Source organism: Aquarana catesbeiana, linkage group LG02 (genome assembly GCF_042186555.1).
Source record: "Aquarana catesbeiana isolate 2022-GZ linkage group LG02, ASM4218655v1, whole genome shotgun sequence".
NCBI classification, from domain to species: domain Eukaryota; kingdom Metazoa; phylum Chordata; class Amphibia; order Anura; family Ranidae; genus Aquarana; species Aquarana catesbeiana.
Window position 1 is genome coordinate 22,052,037 of NC_133325.1, and position 14,765 is coordinate 22,066,801.

General features: G+C 44.2%; 1 protein-coding gene and 1 long non-coding RNA gene across 2 annotated transcripts in view; both read left to right on the top strand.

Moving 5' to 3' along the window:
• Nucleotides 1-14,765, top strand: part of LOC141126696 (uncharacterized) — an 885,136-nt gene that overhangs the window by 633,483 nt on the left and 236,888 nt on the right. The gene's annotated exons all lie outside the window — the stretch shown is intronic.
• Nucleotides 8,473-14,765, top strand: part of LOC141126691 (uncharacterized) — a 39,414-nt gene continuing 33,121 nt past the window's right edge. Inside the window, exon 1 of the mRNA XM_073612654.1 lies at nucleotides 8,473-8,590. The gene's annotated coding sequence lies outside the window, so the exon portion shown is untranslated. The remainder of the gene's footprint in view (nucleotides 8,591-14,765) is intronic.

Here is a 14,765-nt window from a genome sequence, read left to right on the forward strand (position 1 = left end):
GGAGAAACTTGACTGGCCTGCACTCAACCCTGTGGGATGATTTAGAGCGGAGACTTCGAGCCAGGCCTTCTCGTCCAACATCAGTGCCTAACCCCACAAATGCTCTTCTGGAAGAATGGTCAAATATTCCCATAGACACCCTCCTAAACCTTGTGGACGGCCTTCCCAGAAAAATTGAAGCTGTTATAGCTGCAAAGGGTGGGCCAACTCAAAATTGAACCCTAAGACTGGGATGCCATTAACCACCTGCCGACCGGCTCACGCCGATATACGTTGGCAAAGTGGCACATTCCCGCGAAAGGATGTATTGGTATGTCTTCCCCTAAGAGCCGCCTGAGGCGCGCGCCCGCGGCACGGCGGTGGACCTGATGTGCTTGGCTGGCGTGTGCGCTCACCACGGCCACTCACGATTGCAAGAACGAGAGCAAGAACGGGGATTTGTGTGTGCAAATCCCTGTTCTGTCAGGGGAGAGGAGACATATTGTTTGTTCCTACTAAGTACGTACAGCGATATGTCTCCTCCCCCAGTCAGTCCCATCCCCATACAGTAAGAAACACTAACTAGGGAACACAGTTAACCCCTTGATCGCCCCCTAGTGTTAAAGGGGCTGTAAACCCTCGTGTTTTTTCACCTTAATGCATAGGATGCTTCTGACAGGGACCGGCCCCCCCAGTTTTACTCACTTGAGCCCCGTAATTCCCACGCCGAAGACGTGCTCACCCCCTCTGCCCGTTGTCCCGGCTCTTGATTGGATAGATTAATAGCAGCACAGACATTGGCTCCCGCTGCTGTCAATCAAATCCAATGAGGCGGGGGCCGGCTATGGATGCAAATGCTGGACTCGGGAGCGTGCCCGCAAGGTAACCCCCCGATAGAGCGCTTCTCCTAGGGGGTTATATGATGCAGGGAGGAGCTGAAAGCGCCACTGGGGGACCCCAGAAGAGGAGGATCGGGGCCACACTGTGCAAAACGAACTGCACAGAGGAGGTAAGTATGACATCTTTGTTATTTAAAAAACAAGAAAGCGATACAATCACTTTAACCCCTTTCCTGCCAGTGAAATTTACACAGTAATCAGTGCATTTTTATAGCTCTGATCGTTGTATAAATGTCATTGGTCCCAAAAATGTGTCAAAAGTGTCCGATGTGTCCACCGCAATGTCGCAGATCACCGCCATTACTAGTAAAAAAAAAAAAAAATGTCATAAAAATGCCGTAAATCGTTCCCGTAGTTTGTAGACGCTATAACTTTTGTGCAAACCAATCAATATACGCTTATTGCGATTTTTTTTTTTTTTTTACCAAAAATATGTAGAAGAATACATATTGGACAAAACTGATGAAGAAATTTGTTTTTCAAAAACATTTTTGGGGGATATTTATTATAGCAAAAAGTAAAAAATATTTTTTTTTCAAAATTGTCTTTTTTGTTTATAGCGCCAAAAATAAAAACCGCAGAGGTGATCAAATACCACCAAAAGAAAGCTCTATTTGTGGGGGAAAAAAGACGTAAATTTTGTTTGGGTACAGCGGCGCTGTTTGGTATACAAAGTCTGTAGAAAATGAACGCAAAAAAGCACCACAACTTTTGAAAATGTTCCCAGAATTGCCGCAGGGCCGCCATCTTGTTCAGGTTCATCCTTGCTCACCGTGTGACGCTCGTGGTCTGTGAATAATAAAATTGAAGCATTTGTGATTTTCCCACACTACTCTGTAGATTGGAGTTTCTGATTTCCAGAGAAAAATTGGACTGAAGTGAAGGGGCCGAAGAACTCCTCACACCCGTGCTGGGACAAGGTCCTTTGTCACCCAGGGTAAAAAGGTCAAAGTGCACCCCGGATGAGCGATGAAATACTGTACATCAGTAGCTTAGGCTGCAAGCCCTTCTCTGTTTGTATCAGTGGTGGTCAACTTGAAAATTATAGGGGGCCTCAAGTGTGGCCCCTGAAACTTGCAGAGGGCTGGACAATAGCAGAAAATTTTTGCACCTCAACGTCCTAAAACTTTGGTCCTGCAGCATTGTTTGCAGTGTATCGCAATGTACACCGAAGACGATGGATTACAGCAACCCCCCAGCAATGGTGTCAGTAAGTGCAATAATAACCCCCCCCCCCCCAATATTATTGTCAATGGATGAAATAATAACCCTCAAAATGGGTATCAGTGAGTACAATATAAACCTCTAACATTGGTACTAGTGGACACAATAATAACCCCCAACACTGGAGTCAGTGAATGCAATAATAATCCCCAGCATTGGTGTCAATGGATGCAATAATAACCCCCAGCATAGGTGTCAGTGGATGTATTAATAACCCCCAGTATTGGTGCCAGTGGAGGTAATAATAACCTCCAACATTTGTGCCAGTGGACGTAATAATAACCCCCAGTATTGGTTCCAGTGGATATAATAATAACCCCCAGCATTAGTGCCAGTGGATGTAATACTAACCCCCCAGCATTGGTGGCAGTGGATGTAATAATAACCCCCCAGCATTGGTACCAGTGGATGTAATAATAACCCCCAGTATTGGTGCCAGTGGATGTAATAACCCACAGCTTTAGTGCCAGTGGATGTAATAATAACCCCCAGTATTGGTGCCAGTGGATGTAATAACCAACAGCATTGGTGTCAGTGGACGTAATAATAACCCACAGTATTGGTGCCTTGTTGTCTGACTATAGATCTATGTTTATCCCAAGCATTAACCCACAAAATTGGTGTCAGCATACACAATAGTAGCCCCCAACACTGGTGTCAGTGGATGTAATAATAAATCCCCAACACTGGTGTCAATGGATGCAATAATAATCCCCAGCATAGGTGTCATTGAATGTATTAATAACCCCCAGAATTGGTGTCAGTGGATGTAATAATAACCCCCAGAATTGGTGTCAGTGGATGTAATAATAACCCCCAGAATTGGTGTCAGTGGATGTAATAATAAATCCCAGAATTGGTTCCAGTGGACATAATAATAACCCCCAACATTGGTGCCAGTGGGTGTAATAATAACCCCCAGCATTGGTGCCAGTGGATGTAATAATAACCCACAGTATTGGTGCCTTGTTGTCTGACTATAGATCTATGTTTATCCCAAGCATTAACCCACAAAATTGGTGTCAGCATACACAATAGTAGCCCCCAACACTGGTGTCAGTGGATGTAATAATAAATCCCCAACACTGGTGTCAATGGATGCAATAATAATCCCCAGCATAGGTGTCATTGAATGTATTAATAACCCCCAGAATTGGTGTCAGTGGATGTAATAATAACCCCCAGAATTGGTGTCAGTGGATGTAATAATAACCCCCAGAATTGGTGTCAGTGGATGTAATAATAAATCCCAGAATTGGTTCCAGTGGACATAATAATAACCCCCAACATTGGTGCCAGTGGGTGTAATAATAACCCCCAGCATTGGTGCCAGTGGATGTAATAATAACCCCCAGAATTGGTATCAGTGGATGTAATAATAACCCCCCAGTATTGGTGTCAGTGGATGTAATAATAACCCCCCAGCATTGGTGACAGAGGATGTAATAATAACCCCCAGCATTGGTGCCAGTGGATGTAAAAATAACCCCCCAGCATTGATGCCAGTGAATGTAATAATAGCCTCCAGCATTAGTGCCAGTGGATGTAATAATAACCCCCAGTATTGGTGCCAGTGGATGTAATAACCCACAGCATTGGTGTCAGTGGACATAATAATAACCCACAGTATTGGTGCCAGTGGATGTAATAATAACCTCCAGAATTGGTGCCAGTGGATGTAATAATAACCCCCAGCATTGGTGCCAGTGGATGTAATAATAAGCCCCAGAATTGGTGCCAGTGGAGGTAATAATAATAATAACCCCCAGCATTGGTGTCAGTGGATGTAATAATAACCCCCAGAATTGGTTCCAGTGGACATAATAATAACCCCCAACATTGGTGCCAGTGGGTGTAATAATAACCCCCAGCATTGGTGCCAGTGGATGTAATAATAACCCCCCCCCCAGTATTGGTGACAGTGGATGTAATAATAACCCCCAGTATTGGTGCCAGTGGATGTAATAATAACCCTCCAGCATTGGTGTCAGTGAATACAGTAATAACTCCCAACCTTGGTGTCAGGGACTGTAATAATAATGGCCAAAACTGGTGTCAGTACCCCCTCCCCCCTACATTGTTGATTAGTGACAGTGGACGTTAACCCTCCCCTCCCCCACACACACACCCACACCCATTGGTGACCATGGCAGAGAAATGTAAACACCCCTCATTCCTCTTTCTTGCATTGGTGGCCATAGCAGTGAAAATAAACGCCCTCATCTCCCTGCATAGGTGGTTATGGCAGTGCAGATGAACCCCCTCCTCATCCCTCCAACCCTCTATTGGTTCATTGCGGTAAAAGTCCCCCCCCCCCACCCCCACCCCCCCCCACACACACATTGATGTTCATGGCAGTGACATTTAGCTTGCTCCCCATGCATTGTTCATCTATGGCATAGAAACGTAACCCCCCCCCCATTGTTGATCACATGCTCCTGTCCCATGAAGACTATAAAGAAGGCCTATCACCTGTCACATGGTGATAGCAATAAAGTTCAACCAAAACATTTTTGTAAAAAAGTGTTAAATAAATTATGTAAAATTATTAAAAATAATATAAAAAATGTTTTAAAGCACCCCGTACACACTCTGTATGAAAAGTGCCGCGTTGGATGAACCTGTGTATGTAAAACATCAATTCCTCCACACATGTGAGGTATCACTGCAAACATCAGAGTGAGAGCAATAATTCCAGCTCATAATTCATGGTTCACTCTAAACATGTTTAATAATTTCCCCCAGGTACTACCGGGTCGGTAGACGAGCTGATAATGTCACTTTTTTGTGTGGATCAACTTCAAACATATGCTGCGTTATACAGATCGGCCACCAGGGTGGAGCGTCTGCTGATCTCTAAGAAATGGACAAAGAGAATTGTATAGAAAAAATAAGAGGTAAGGGGTAATATAAAGGGGATAGAAGGGAAGTCCGGGGACATTATCAGGGGTAAGGGGTAATAAAAAGGGGATACGAGGGGAGTCCGGGGACATTATCAGGGTAAGGGATAATATAAAGGGGATAGGAGGGAAGTCCGGGGACATTATCAGGGGTAAGGGATAATATAAAGGGGATAGGAGGGGAGTCTGGGGACATTATCAGGGTAAGGGGTAATATAAATGGGATAGGAGGGAAATCCGGGACATTATCAGGGGTAAGGGATAATATAAAGGGGATAGGAGAGGAGTCCGGGGACATTATCAGGGGTAAGGGATAATATAAAGGGATAGGAGGGGAGTCGGGGACATTATCAGGGTAAGGGATAATATAAAGGGGATAAGAGGGAAGTCCGGGGACATTATCAGGGGTAAGGGATAATATAAAGGGGATAGGAGGGAAGTCCGGGGACATTATCAGGGTAAGGGGTAATATAAAGGGGATAGGAGGGGAGTTCGGGACATTATCAGGGGTAAGGGATAATATAAAGGGGATAGGAGGGGAGTCCGGGACATTATCAGGGGTAAGGGATAATATAAAGGGGATAGGAGGTGAGTCCGGGGACATTATCAGGGGTAAGGGATAATATAAAGGGGATAGGAGGGGAGTCCGGGGACATTATCAGGGGTAAGGGGTAATATAAAGGGGATAGGAGGGAAGTCCGGGGACATTATCAGGGGTAAGAGGTAATATAAAGGGGATAGGAGGGGAGTTCGGGGACATTATCAGGGTAAGGGGTGATATAAAGGGGATAGGAGGGGGAGTCCGGGGACATTATCAGGGGTAGGGGATAATATAAAGGGATAGAGAGGAGGCCTGGGGACATTATCAGGGGTAATATAAAGGGGATAGAAGGGAGCCTGGGGACATTATCAGGGGTAAGGGGTAATATAAAGGGGATAGGAGGGGAGTCCGGGACATTATCAGGGGGTAATATAAAGGGGATAGGAGGGAAGTCCGGGGACATTATCAGGGGTAAGGGGTAATATAAAGGGGATAGAGGGGAGTCCGGGGATATTATCAGGGGTAAGGGGTAATATAAAGGGGATATGAGGGAAGTCCGGGGACATTATCAGGGGTAAGGTGATAATATAAAGGGGATAGGAGGGGAGTCCGGGGACATTATCAGGGGTAGGAGGAGGTGAGTATTTCCTCCAAGCAGATGTGGTACCAGGATGTGTATCATATGGATTTATGAAGCTTGTGGTTAATAAATATAAAGAGTGACTGTTGGTTTGTTTTGTGGTTTTCCTCTGTTTGGATTCGTGGGCTCATCCTAGTACAGTCTTGCCGGCCTCCCTCTGATGGTGACAATAGGAGGACATGTACATTCAGCAGATGGAGAAGGTTCTTAGGAGTTGTTGCCATGTGGCTTGGATTGGTCCTAGTTAGTCAGTAAGGCTGAATTCACAACTGAGCATTTCCTTTTCAGGCAGAAAGTTGTGCATTTTCACCGCGTTTTTTTGCTTGCGATTTTGCACAGGTGAAAGGGTCACCAGAGTAAAAGCAGAAAAACGCCTGTAATCTGCCCAAACAGAAGCTCCTGTACTTTTCTGAGCTTCAAGGTTTTATGGTGGCGCCCTCTTCTGTAGTGGGAGTAATAAGGGAGATCCTAAACAGATCAGCCTGGCAAGGCAGTTGCAGGAAGATGATCAGATGGATTTGGAGGAGGTGCTTACAGAATTCCAGATGGAATATTTCTGTGTTTGGAGTCCTAGTTAGGTTGGGGACAGGGACCCCGCACTTCTCTGTTCTCTCATCTTCCTGTGTCTCTCTCTCCCTTTCTCTAAATCTTTCTGTCCTCTATCTCTCTCTCTCTCTCTCTCTTCTCTCTCTCTCTCTCTTTCTCTATTCTCTCTCTCTCTCTCTCTCTCTCTCTCTCTCTCTCATCTCTCTCTCTCTCTCTCGTCTCTCTCTCTGTCTCTCCTCCCCCCATCTCTCTCTATTCTCTCTCTTTCTATTCTCTCTCTCTCTGTCATGCTCTCTCTCTTCTCCTCTCTCTATTCTCTCTTTTTAATTCTCTCTTTCTGTCTCTCTCTCTGTCTCTCTCTATTCTCTCTCTCCATTCTCACTCTGTGTCTCTCTCTGTGTGTCTCTCTCTCCTCTCTCTCTCTATTCTCTCTCTGTCGTCTCTCTCTCTATATATATATTCTCTCTCTGTCTCTCTCTCTCTATTCTCTCTCTGTCTGTCTCTCTTTCTCTCCTCTCTCTATTTTCTCTCTCTATTCTCTCTCTGTGTGTCTCTCTCTCTCTATTCTCTCTCTCTATTCTCTCTCTCTGTCTGTCTGTCTCTCTCTCCTCTTCTCTATTATCTCTCTCTATTCTCTCTCTCTCTATTCTCTCTCTCTGTCTCTCTCGTCTCTCTCTCTCGCTTCTCTCTCTCTCTCTCTTGCTCTCTCTCTCTTCTCTCTCTGTGTCTCTCTCTCTCTCTCTCTCTCTCTCTCTGTCTCTATTCTCTCTCTCTATTCTCTCTCTCTCTGTCTGTCTCTCTCTCTCTATTCTCTCTCTCTGTCTCTCTCTCTCTCTCTCTCTCTCTCTCTCTCTCTCTCCTCTCTCTCTCTCTCTCTCTTCTCTCTCTCTCTCTCTCTTCTCTCTCTCTCTCTCTCTTGTCTCTCTCTCTGTCTCTGTCTCTATTCTCTCTCTCTATTCTCTCTCTCTGTCTGTCTCTCTCTCTCTCTAGTCTCTCTCTGTCTGTCTGTCTCTCTCTCTCTGTCTCTCTCTCTATTCTCTCTCTCTCTATTCTCTCTCTGTCTGTCTCTCTTTCTCTCCTCTCTTCTATCTCTCTCTCTCTCTCTCGTCTCTCTCTCTCTCTTCTCTCTCTCTCTCTCTCTCTCTCTCCCTCTCTCTCTCTCTCTCTCTCTCTCTCTGTCTCTCTCTCTATTCTCTTCTTTCTATTCTCTCTCTCTGTCTCTCTTTCTCTATTCTCTCTCTCTTATTCTCAATCTGCGTCCCTCTCTGTGTCTCTCTCTCTCTCTCTATTCTCTCTCTCTATTCTCTCTCTCTCTGTCTGTCTCTCTCTCCTCCTCTCTCTATTATCTCTCTCTATTCTCTCTCTGTGTGTCTCTCTCTATTCTCTCTCTCTATTCTGTCTGTCTGTCTCTCCTCTCTCTATTATCTCTCTCTATTCTGTCTCTCTCTCTGTCTCTCTCTATTCTCTCTCTCTGTCTGTCTGTCTGTCTGTCTCTCTCTCTATTCTCTCTCTCTCTCCCCCCCCCTCCCACCCCCCTCTCTCTCTCTCTGATTCTCTCTCTCTGTCTCTCTCTTCCTCTCTCTATTCTCTTTCTCTGTCTGTCTGTCTCCTCTCTCTATTCTCTCTCTCTGTCTCTTTCTCTCTCTCTCTCTCTCTCTCTCTCTCTCTCTCTTATCTCTGTCTCTTTCTCTCTCACTCTCCTTTGTGTTCTCCAGCTTTGCACCTGTCAGCAGCCCCTCCCCCATCTGGTGACATCCTGGCAGTAACAGGTAGCCGGAGACGGCTGTGCAGGTTGTTGTTAGTAACCAGCAGTGTACACAGGCTGCGGAGGAAGCTGACATGTCCTCGGCTGGCTGCTCAGGTGAGTGAGGGGGACCCTATGGGTCTCTTCTTGCCTGCAGAGGGGTGTTGGGGTGCAGAGGGGGAGTCTGGGGGAGGGGGGTCTATGTATCACACTTTGTGATTTCTTACTCTCCATAATTAGACGTTGCTCTTTGCACAGACACCATGTCATACACTAAGACCTTTACATTGCAGAGGTCTATTTTTCTCCAAATAGTTAGCAGAAGATTTCTACACCATTGTAACATTGTATTTCATATCTATAATCCATCCTCAATGCTAGAAGAGAGGTGGACAGCCTTCAGGTCCATGTCTGTACGGATAGCACACCACTGTGAACAATAGTATCACAGCCACAAAATTCCAACCAAACCTCTCCTTTGATTCATAAACTGGAGGAGGTCATGGAAAACATGAGCCTATTGATAAATTATTAATTACATAAACCCAATTAGGCATGCAAAAGTGACATATGATAACATTGACTGAAAGGCCACTTTAGCATGCCCTAAGCACACTTCCTTTTAAGCGCGATGAATCGCTGCCGATGTGTCCTCCACGCTGATGAAACAATCACCATACAATCTCATCAATCACTGAGATCTCTCTCCTGTGTATGGTATTGTGAGAAGCTTGGGCCATGCTTGTTGATGGGCATTTCTTAGACAATTAGATTATCACCATTTCCCCCAAGGCCTTGGCCGTCCTTATTGATGAGTATTTCATAGACAGATTGTGTCCATTTCCCCCAGAAACCTTGGCCATCCTTGTTGACGGGTATTTCATAGACAGATTGTGGCCATTTCCCCCAGAAGCCTTGGCTATACTTGTTGTTTTATAGACAATCAGATTGTAAGAGTAGGCGGGTGATTGTTTGTCACATCCTCCATGTTTTCCAACTCATTGGGCACCAGGTACTGGGTCACATAAGAGACCTACCCCGGGGTGGGTTCTTCTGGGCTACACTAGGCTCCATGTACAGGGTCACTTCACTACACACATGGGTACCTTTGCTTGTGCCGTATTCATCAATGCCCTGAGATGAGGCTGAGATTGCCGTGGGGAATCTTCAACCTTGAGGCGGATCTCTACTCTTAGAGATGAACGTACACTATGTACACTTGCCAGAGAAAACTTTTCTCCAGTTAACTTTGTTTCCCGTGCCAATGTACACCTTCTCTGTATTGTGCATTTAGTCCAAGCGCAGACAAGTCCTTTATAGGCATCTCCATGTAGGTACAGGTCCTTCCAAGGCACAGACCAGCGTTTGTGTCTTCAGGGCAAAACTCCAACTTCAGATGACTCTACATGCAGGAAGTGGGAGGACGGCATTCCCTCTGCTCCTCCGGGTGTTGGTCTTTGTCTCAATCCTATACTGGTCTAGGGCCTGATACAGGTCCTGACTCTCTAAGCTTCTCTCTTTGTGATTTCTTTCCCCCCTTCTACTCCACAGGGTTCTCCACAGGGGACTCTGTGCATTGGACCACTGGCCCAATTTATATATCACAAGGATAAATGGGCCAAACCCAGACAAGAACCCGCCAGAAAGACCAAAGAACCTAGAAAGGCATTAACCCCTACCCTTTCCAGCCAGGACAACACCTAAGTGTTTCAACCTGCCTATAAGACTATCGCTCTTTTCTCCAGAAGCTTTGGCCGCCCTTGTTGAGTGTGTTCATAAGCAATTCGATTGTTGCCATTTTCTCTAGAAGCCTTGGCCGTTCTTGTTTATGGTATTTTATAGACAATAGATTGTCGCTGTTTTCTCCAGAAGTCTTCGCCGCCCTTGTTGATGGGTATTTCATAGACAATTAGATTCCAAACCAGGTCTGATCGGGCAAAAAGTTTCCACATCCCTAGAAATAGTACAATAGACAATCTTGGTTGGGGCTTTTTAGGCAAATACAAATCACAAATACAAAATGTGTACATTTTTTTTCAACAAAATTTCTTTATTAAACTTCATTTATAAAAACAAAACAGTGGCCATTTTTTCAAAGATACACATTGTGGTGCAGAAGATGCGGAGAAAACTATTTTGGAAGGGTCTCTTGGATCATGCCCTTTAACTCATTTTTGGCTTTAAAGGAACGTAACCTGTTCCCCTTTTTTGGAAGATGGAAAGATTTGTTATTGATGGGCAGTCAGAGTATGTACCAGTGGATATGTGGCACAACCAATTAAGTTGACTCACTGCCCTGCTTTCCCTTATTGGGATTTCCATGGGGATTTTTGTAGCGCCCTTGGTGCTCTCCAAGCTACACTGTGGGGTTGGTTGAGAACATATGGACACATCTCATATTTGAATTGAACAGTGCTGATGAGGTTTCAAATCTGATAATCACCAAAACGTTTTCCTGATGAAGATTTGGTGGAAAATTAAACTGTTGGGGTTTATTCACATAGCTGTGGTGAATATAATTGCCTACAGATAACCAATTAAGGATGGTCTGGTGTAACATCTTGTCATCTGCAGCTGATTACACTTTTATTTGTATTGTTATTATGAATCGAGGTTTCATAAAGAATTTTTGTAAAAAAAAAAAAAAAAAAAGTATCATATTTTGTGTTTGTGACTGCCTAAAAGTCCTAACTAAGATTGTCTATTTTAATTGTATTATTGTTGCATTTTCCCCCCAGAAGCCTTGGCCACCCTGGTTGAAGAGTATTTCATAGACAATTAGATTGTCTCTATTTGCCCCAGATGACTCAGCCACTCTTGTTGAAGAGTATTTCATAGACTATTAGATTGTCTCAATTTCCCCCAGATGCCTGACCTACCTTGTTGAAGACTATTTCATAGACAATTATATTGTCTCCATTTCCCACAGATGACTCGGCCACCCTTGTTGAAGAATATGTCATAGACAATTAGATTGTCTCAATTTCCCCCAGATGCCTTGACCTACCTTGCTGAAGAGTATATCATAGACTATTAGATTGTCTCCATTTCCCCCAGATGCCTCAGCTGCCTATGTTGAAGAGTATTTCATAGACAATTAGATGGTCTCCATTTTCCCCAGATGCCCTCGGCCACCCTGGTTGAAGAGTATTTCATAGACAATTAGATTGTCTCTATTTGCCCCAGATGACTCGGCCACTTCTTGTTGAAGAGTATTTCATAGACTATTAGATTGTCTCAATTTCCCCAGATGGCCTTGACCTACCTTGTTGAAGACTATTTCATAGACAATTATATTGTCTCCATTTCCCACAGATGACTCGGCCACCTTGTTGAAGAATATGTCATAGACAATTAGATTGTCTCAATTTCCCCCAGATGCCTTGACCTACCTTGCTGAAGAGTATATCATAGACTATTAGATTGTCTCCATTTCCCCCAGATGCCTCAGCTGCCTATGTTGAAGAGTATTTCATAGACAATTAGATGGTCTCCATTTTCCCAGATGCCTCGGCCACCCTTGTTGAAGAATATGTCATAGACAATTAGATTGTCTCCATTTTCCCCAGATGCCTAAACCACCCTTGTTGACAGGTATTACACATACACACCGATATCCAGAAACATTGTCACCATTCCAGTGGAAAATGATTGGGTTGGATGATGCTCATCACACATCTGTGGGCACCTTCTAGGGCAGCCTTTCTCTGCCTTTTTACCCCAGAGAAAACCTTGAAATAATTTTCAGGTCACAGGGAACCCGTACTAAGCCTACTCCATCATGGGTCATTAAGAAGATGCCCCTTACATTGGTGGTCCCTTACAGTTATGGTTAGAATTCCACCCTTACAGTTACCTGAAAGGATCAGTGGTGTCATGCTACTAGCTCTTCCAAGTTGTGATGAGGAGTCAAAGGAGTCAATTACCACAGCTCAAGGAACCCCTAGCAACTTTTGGAGGAACCCTAAGATTCCTCAGAACGCTGGTTGAGAATGGCCTTTCTAGGGTGTGAAGGCAGCTGTGTGTTCAGTCTTGTATATCTCATTGTCCATGCTTTAATTAGCATCCTTAAGCTAATTGCAGGAGGGGGGGGGGGGCATTTGCAAACAATGACTGGAATGCAAACTTTGCACTGTTTCCACAGCAACTAAGAAGACGCTTTTCCTCCTCCCTGCCAAGTCAGAATACAGAGAGAGTATATCAGGGACCAGTGCAAAGAATACTCTGACCTTCTCCTGGGAGCTCTGAACCCAGGTGCAAAGCGTCAGATCCCCTAAAGCTGGTCATACACTATACAATCTGATCAGTGGTGTAGCTATAGCCTAAGCAGCTGTTTGGATTGCAATGAGACCCCCAGAGGTGGGAAAATGGCCCCACAAAGATGGTGGTCTGAAGTCTCCATAGCAAATGACCGTAGGACCATGCCGCTGCTAGTCACCGGCCTCCAATGCCTTCACGCTATTGGTGAGTAGATTTGTCGCTGTAATTGAATGAAAGTCTGCTGGTGTGTGACCAACTTTACACAGTATTCCTGGGGCTGAAAAATCCCAGAGTCTCCTCTCGACTAAAAAGTGACAAGACGTTTATGGGCCCATTTAGATTTATGTGTAAAGGACTGATTTTTTTATTTATTTTATTTCGTGTTGGGCAGGTTCATTATTATTGATTGTGAAATGACATGCGTCCCTTTAGGGATTTGGTGTCGATGGAGTTAACGGGCATTGACCAAAGCTTGTGCATTCCTGTTGCCAATGCATCAAAACCCATGTTACGTGTGTTCTGACCCATCACCATTGACTTGTATGAGCCCGGTGGGGACAGACGCTGGTGATTATGGTGAAGTTGCATTTTAGGAAGTTGCAGTGTGTGTGATAAAATGTGACAAATGCAATGAACAAGACACCGTTTAAAGTCATATTCCACAAAAAAAAAAGTATAAATGCATGTTATTTATTCATTGTTTGCATTGAAGACAGCAAAGCATTGCAACTCTGATCAGTGGGCCATCAGTGGCATCGCTATGGGGGCACTCGGATGACACCATCAAGTAGCTCTGTGGTAGGCTAGAGGGGAGAGCTGCACCGATGGGCTAGCCTGCTTAGTGCCTTACTGCCTGTCCTGCTGTCACTCTGCGGTTATACCCATGTCTTACTGCACCAGGTGACACCAACCCTAGTGACACCAACCCTAGTGACACCAACCCTAATGACACCAACCCTAGTGACACCAACCCTAATGACACCAACCCTAGTGACACCAACCCTAAAACCCTAATGACACCAACCCTAGTGACACCAACCCTAGTGACACCAACCCTAGTGACACCACTGGCCATCATTGCCATGCACAGGCTCTTGCAGACTATTCCTCCAGCCCCAGGTCCATACCGAGGTACAGAGCTTCAGTTGTGGAGCCGGAAGAATGAAAATGTAGAAATATGGAAGTGACAGCAGAAAAAAAACCTCCCCTGAGTCTGTCCCATTTATTACTTTTTTATATACTATATATATCTATATTTATCTATTTATAGATATATATAGATATATATATAATGTATATATAGAGTCAAATAGTCAGGTAGAAAAAATACACTAGTTCATGTAGTTCAACCAATTATAAAAAAAATAAATAAATAAATATATATATATATATATATATATATATATATATATATATATATATATACACAGTGTCTTGAAAAAGTATTCACACCCCTTGAAATTTTCCACATCTTGTCATGTTGCAACCTAAAATGTAAAATGTATTTTATTGGGATTTTATGTGATGGACCAACACAAAGTGGCACATAATTGTGAAGTGGAAGGAAAATGATAAATGATACAAATAAATATGTGAAAAGTGGGGGGGGGGCATTTGTATTCAGCCCCCTTTTACTCTGATACCCCTAACTAATATCTAGTGGAACCAATTGCCTTCAGAAGTCACCTAATTAGTAAATAGAGTCCACCTCCAATCTGACAGAGCTTGAGATATTTTGCAAAGAAGAAGAATGGGCAAAAATGTCCTCTCTAGATGTGCAAAGCTGGTAGAGACATCCCCAAAAAGACTTGCAGAGAAAGGGGGTTCTACAAAGTATTGACTCCGGGGGGCACCATACAAATGCCCCCCCCCCCCCTCCCCCACACTTTTTTACATAATTATTTGTATCATTTATCATTTTCCTTCCACTTCACAATTATGTGTCACTTTGTGTTGGTCTATCACAAAAATTCCAATAAAATACATTTACATTTTTGGTTGTCATGTGACAAAACCCATCTTCTGATGGCTC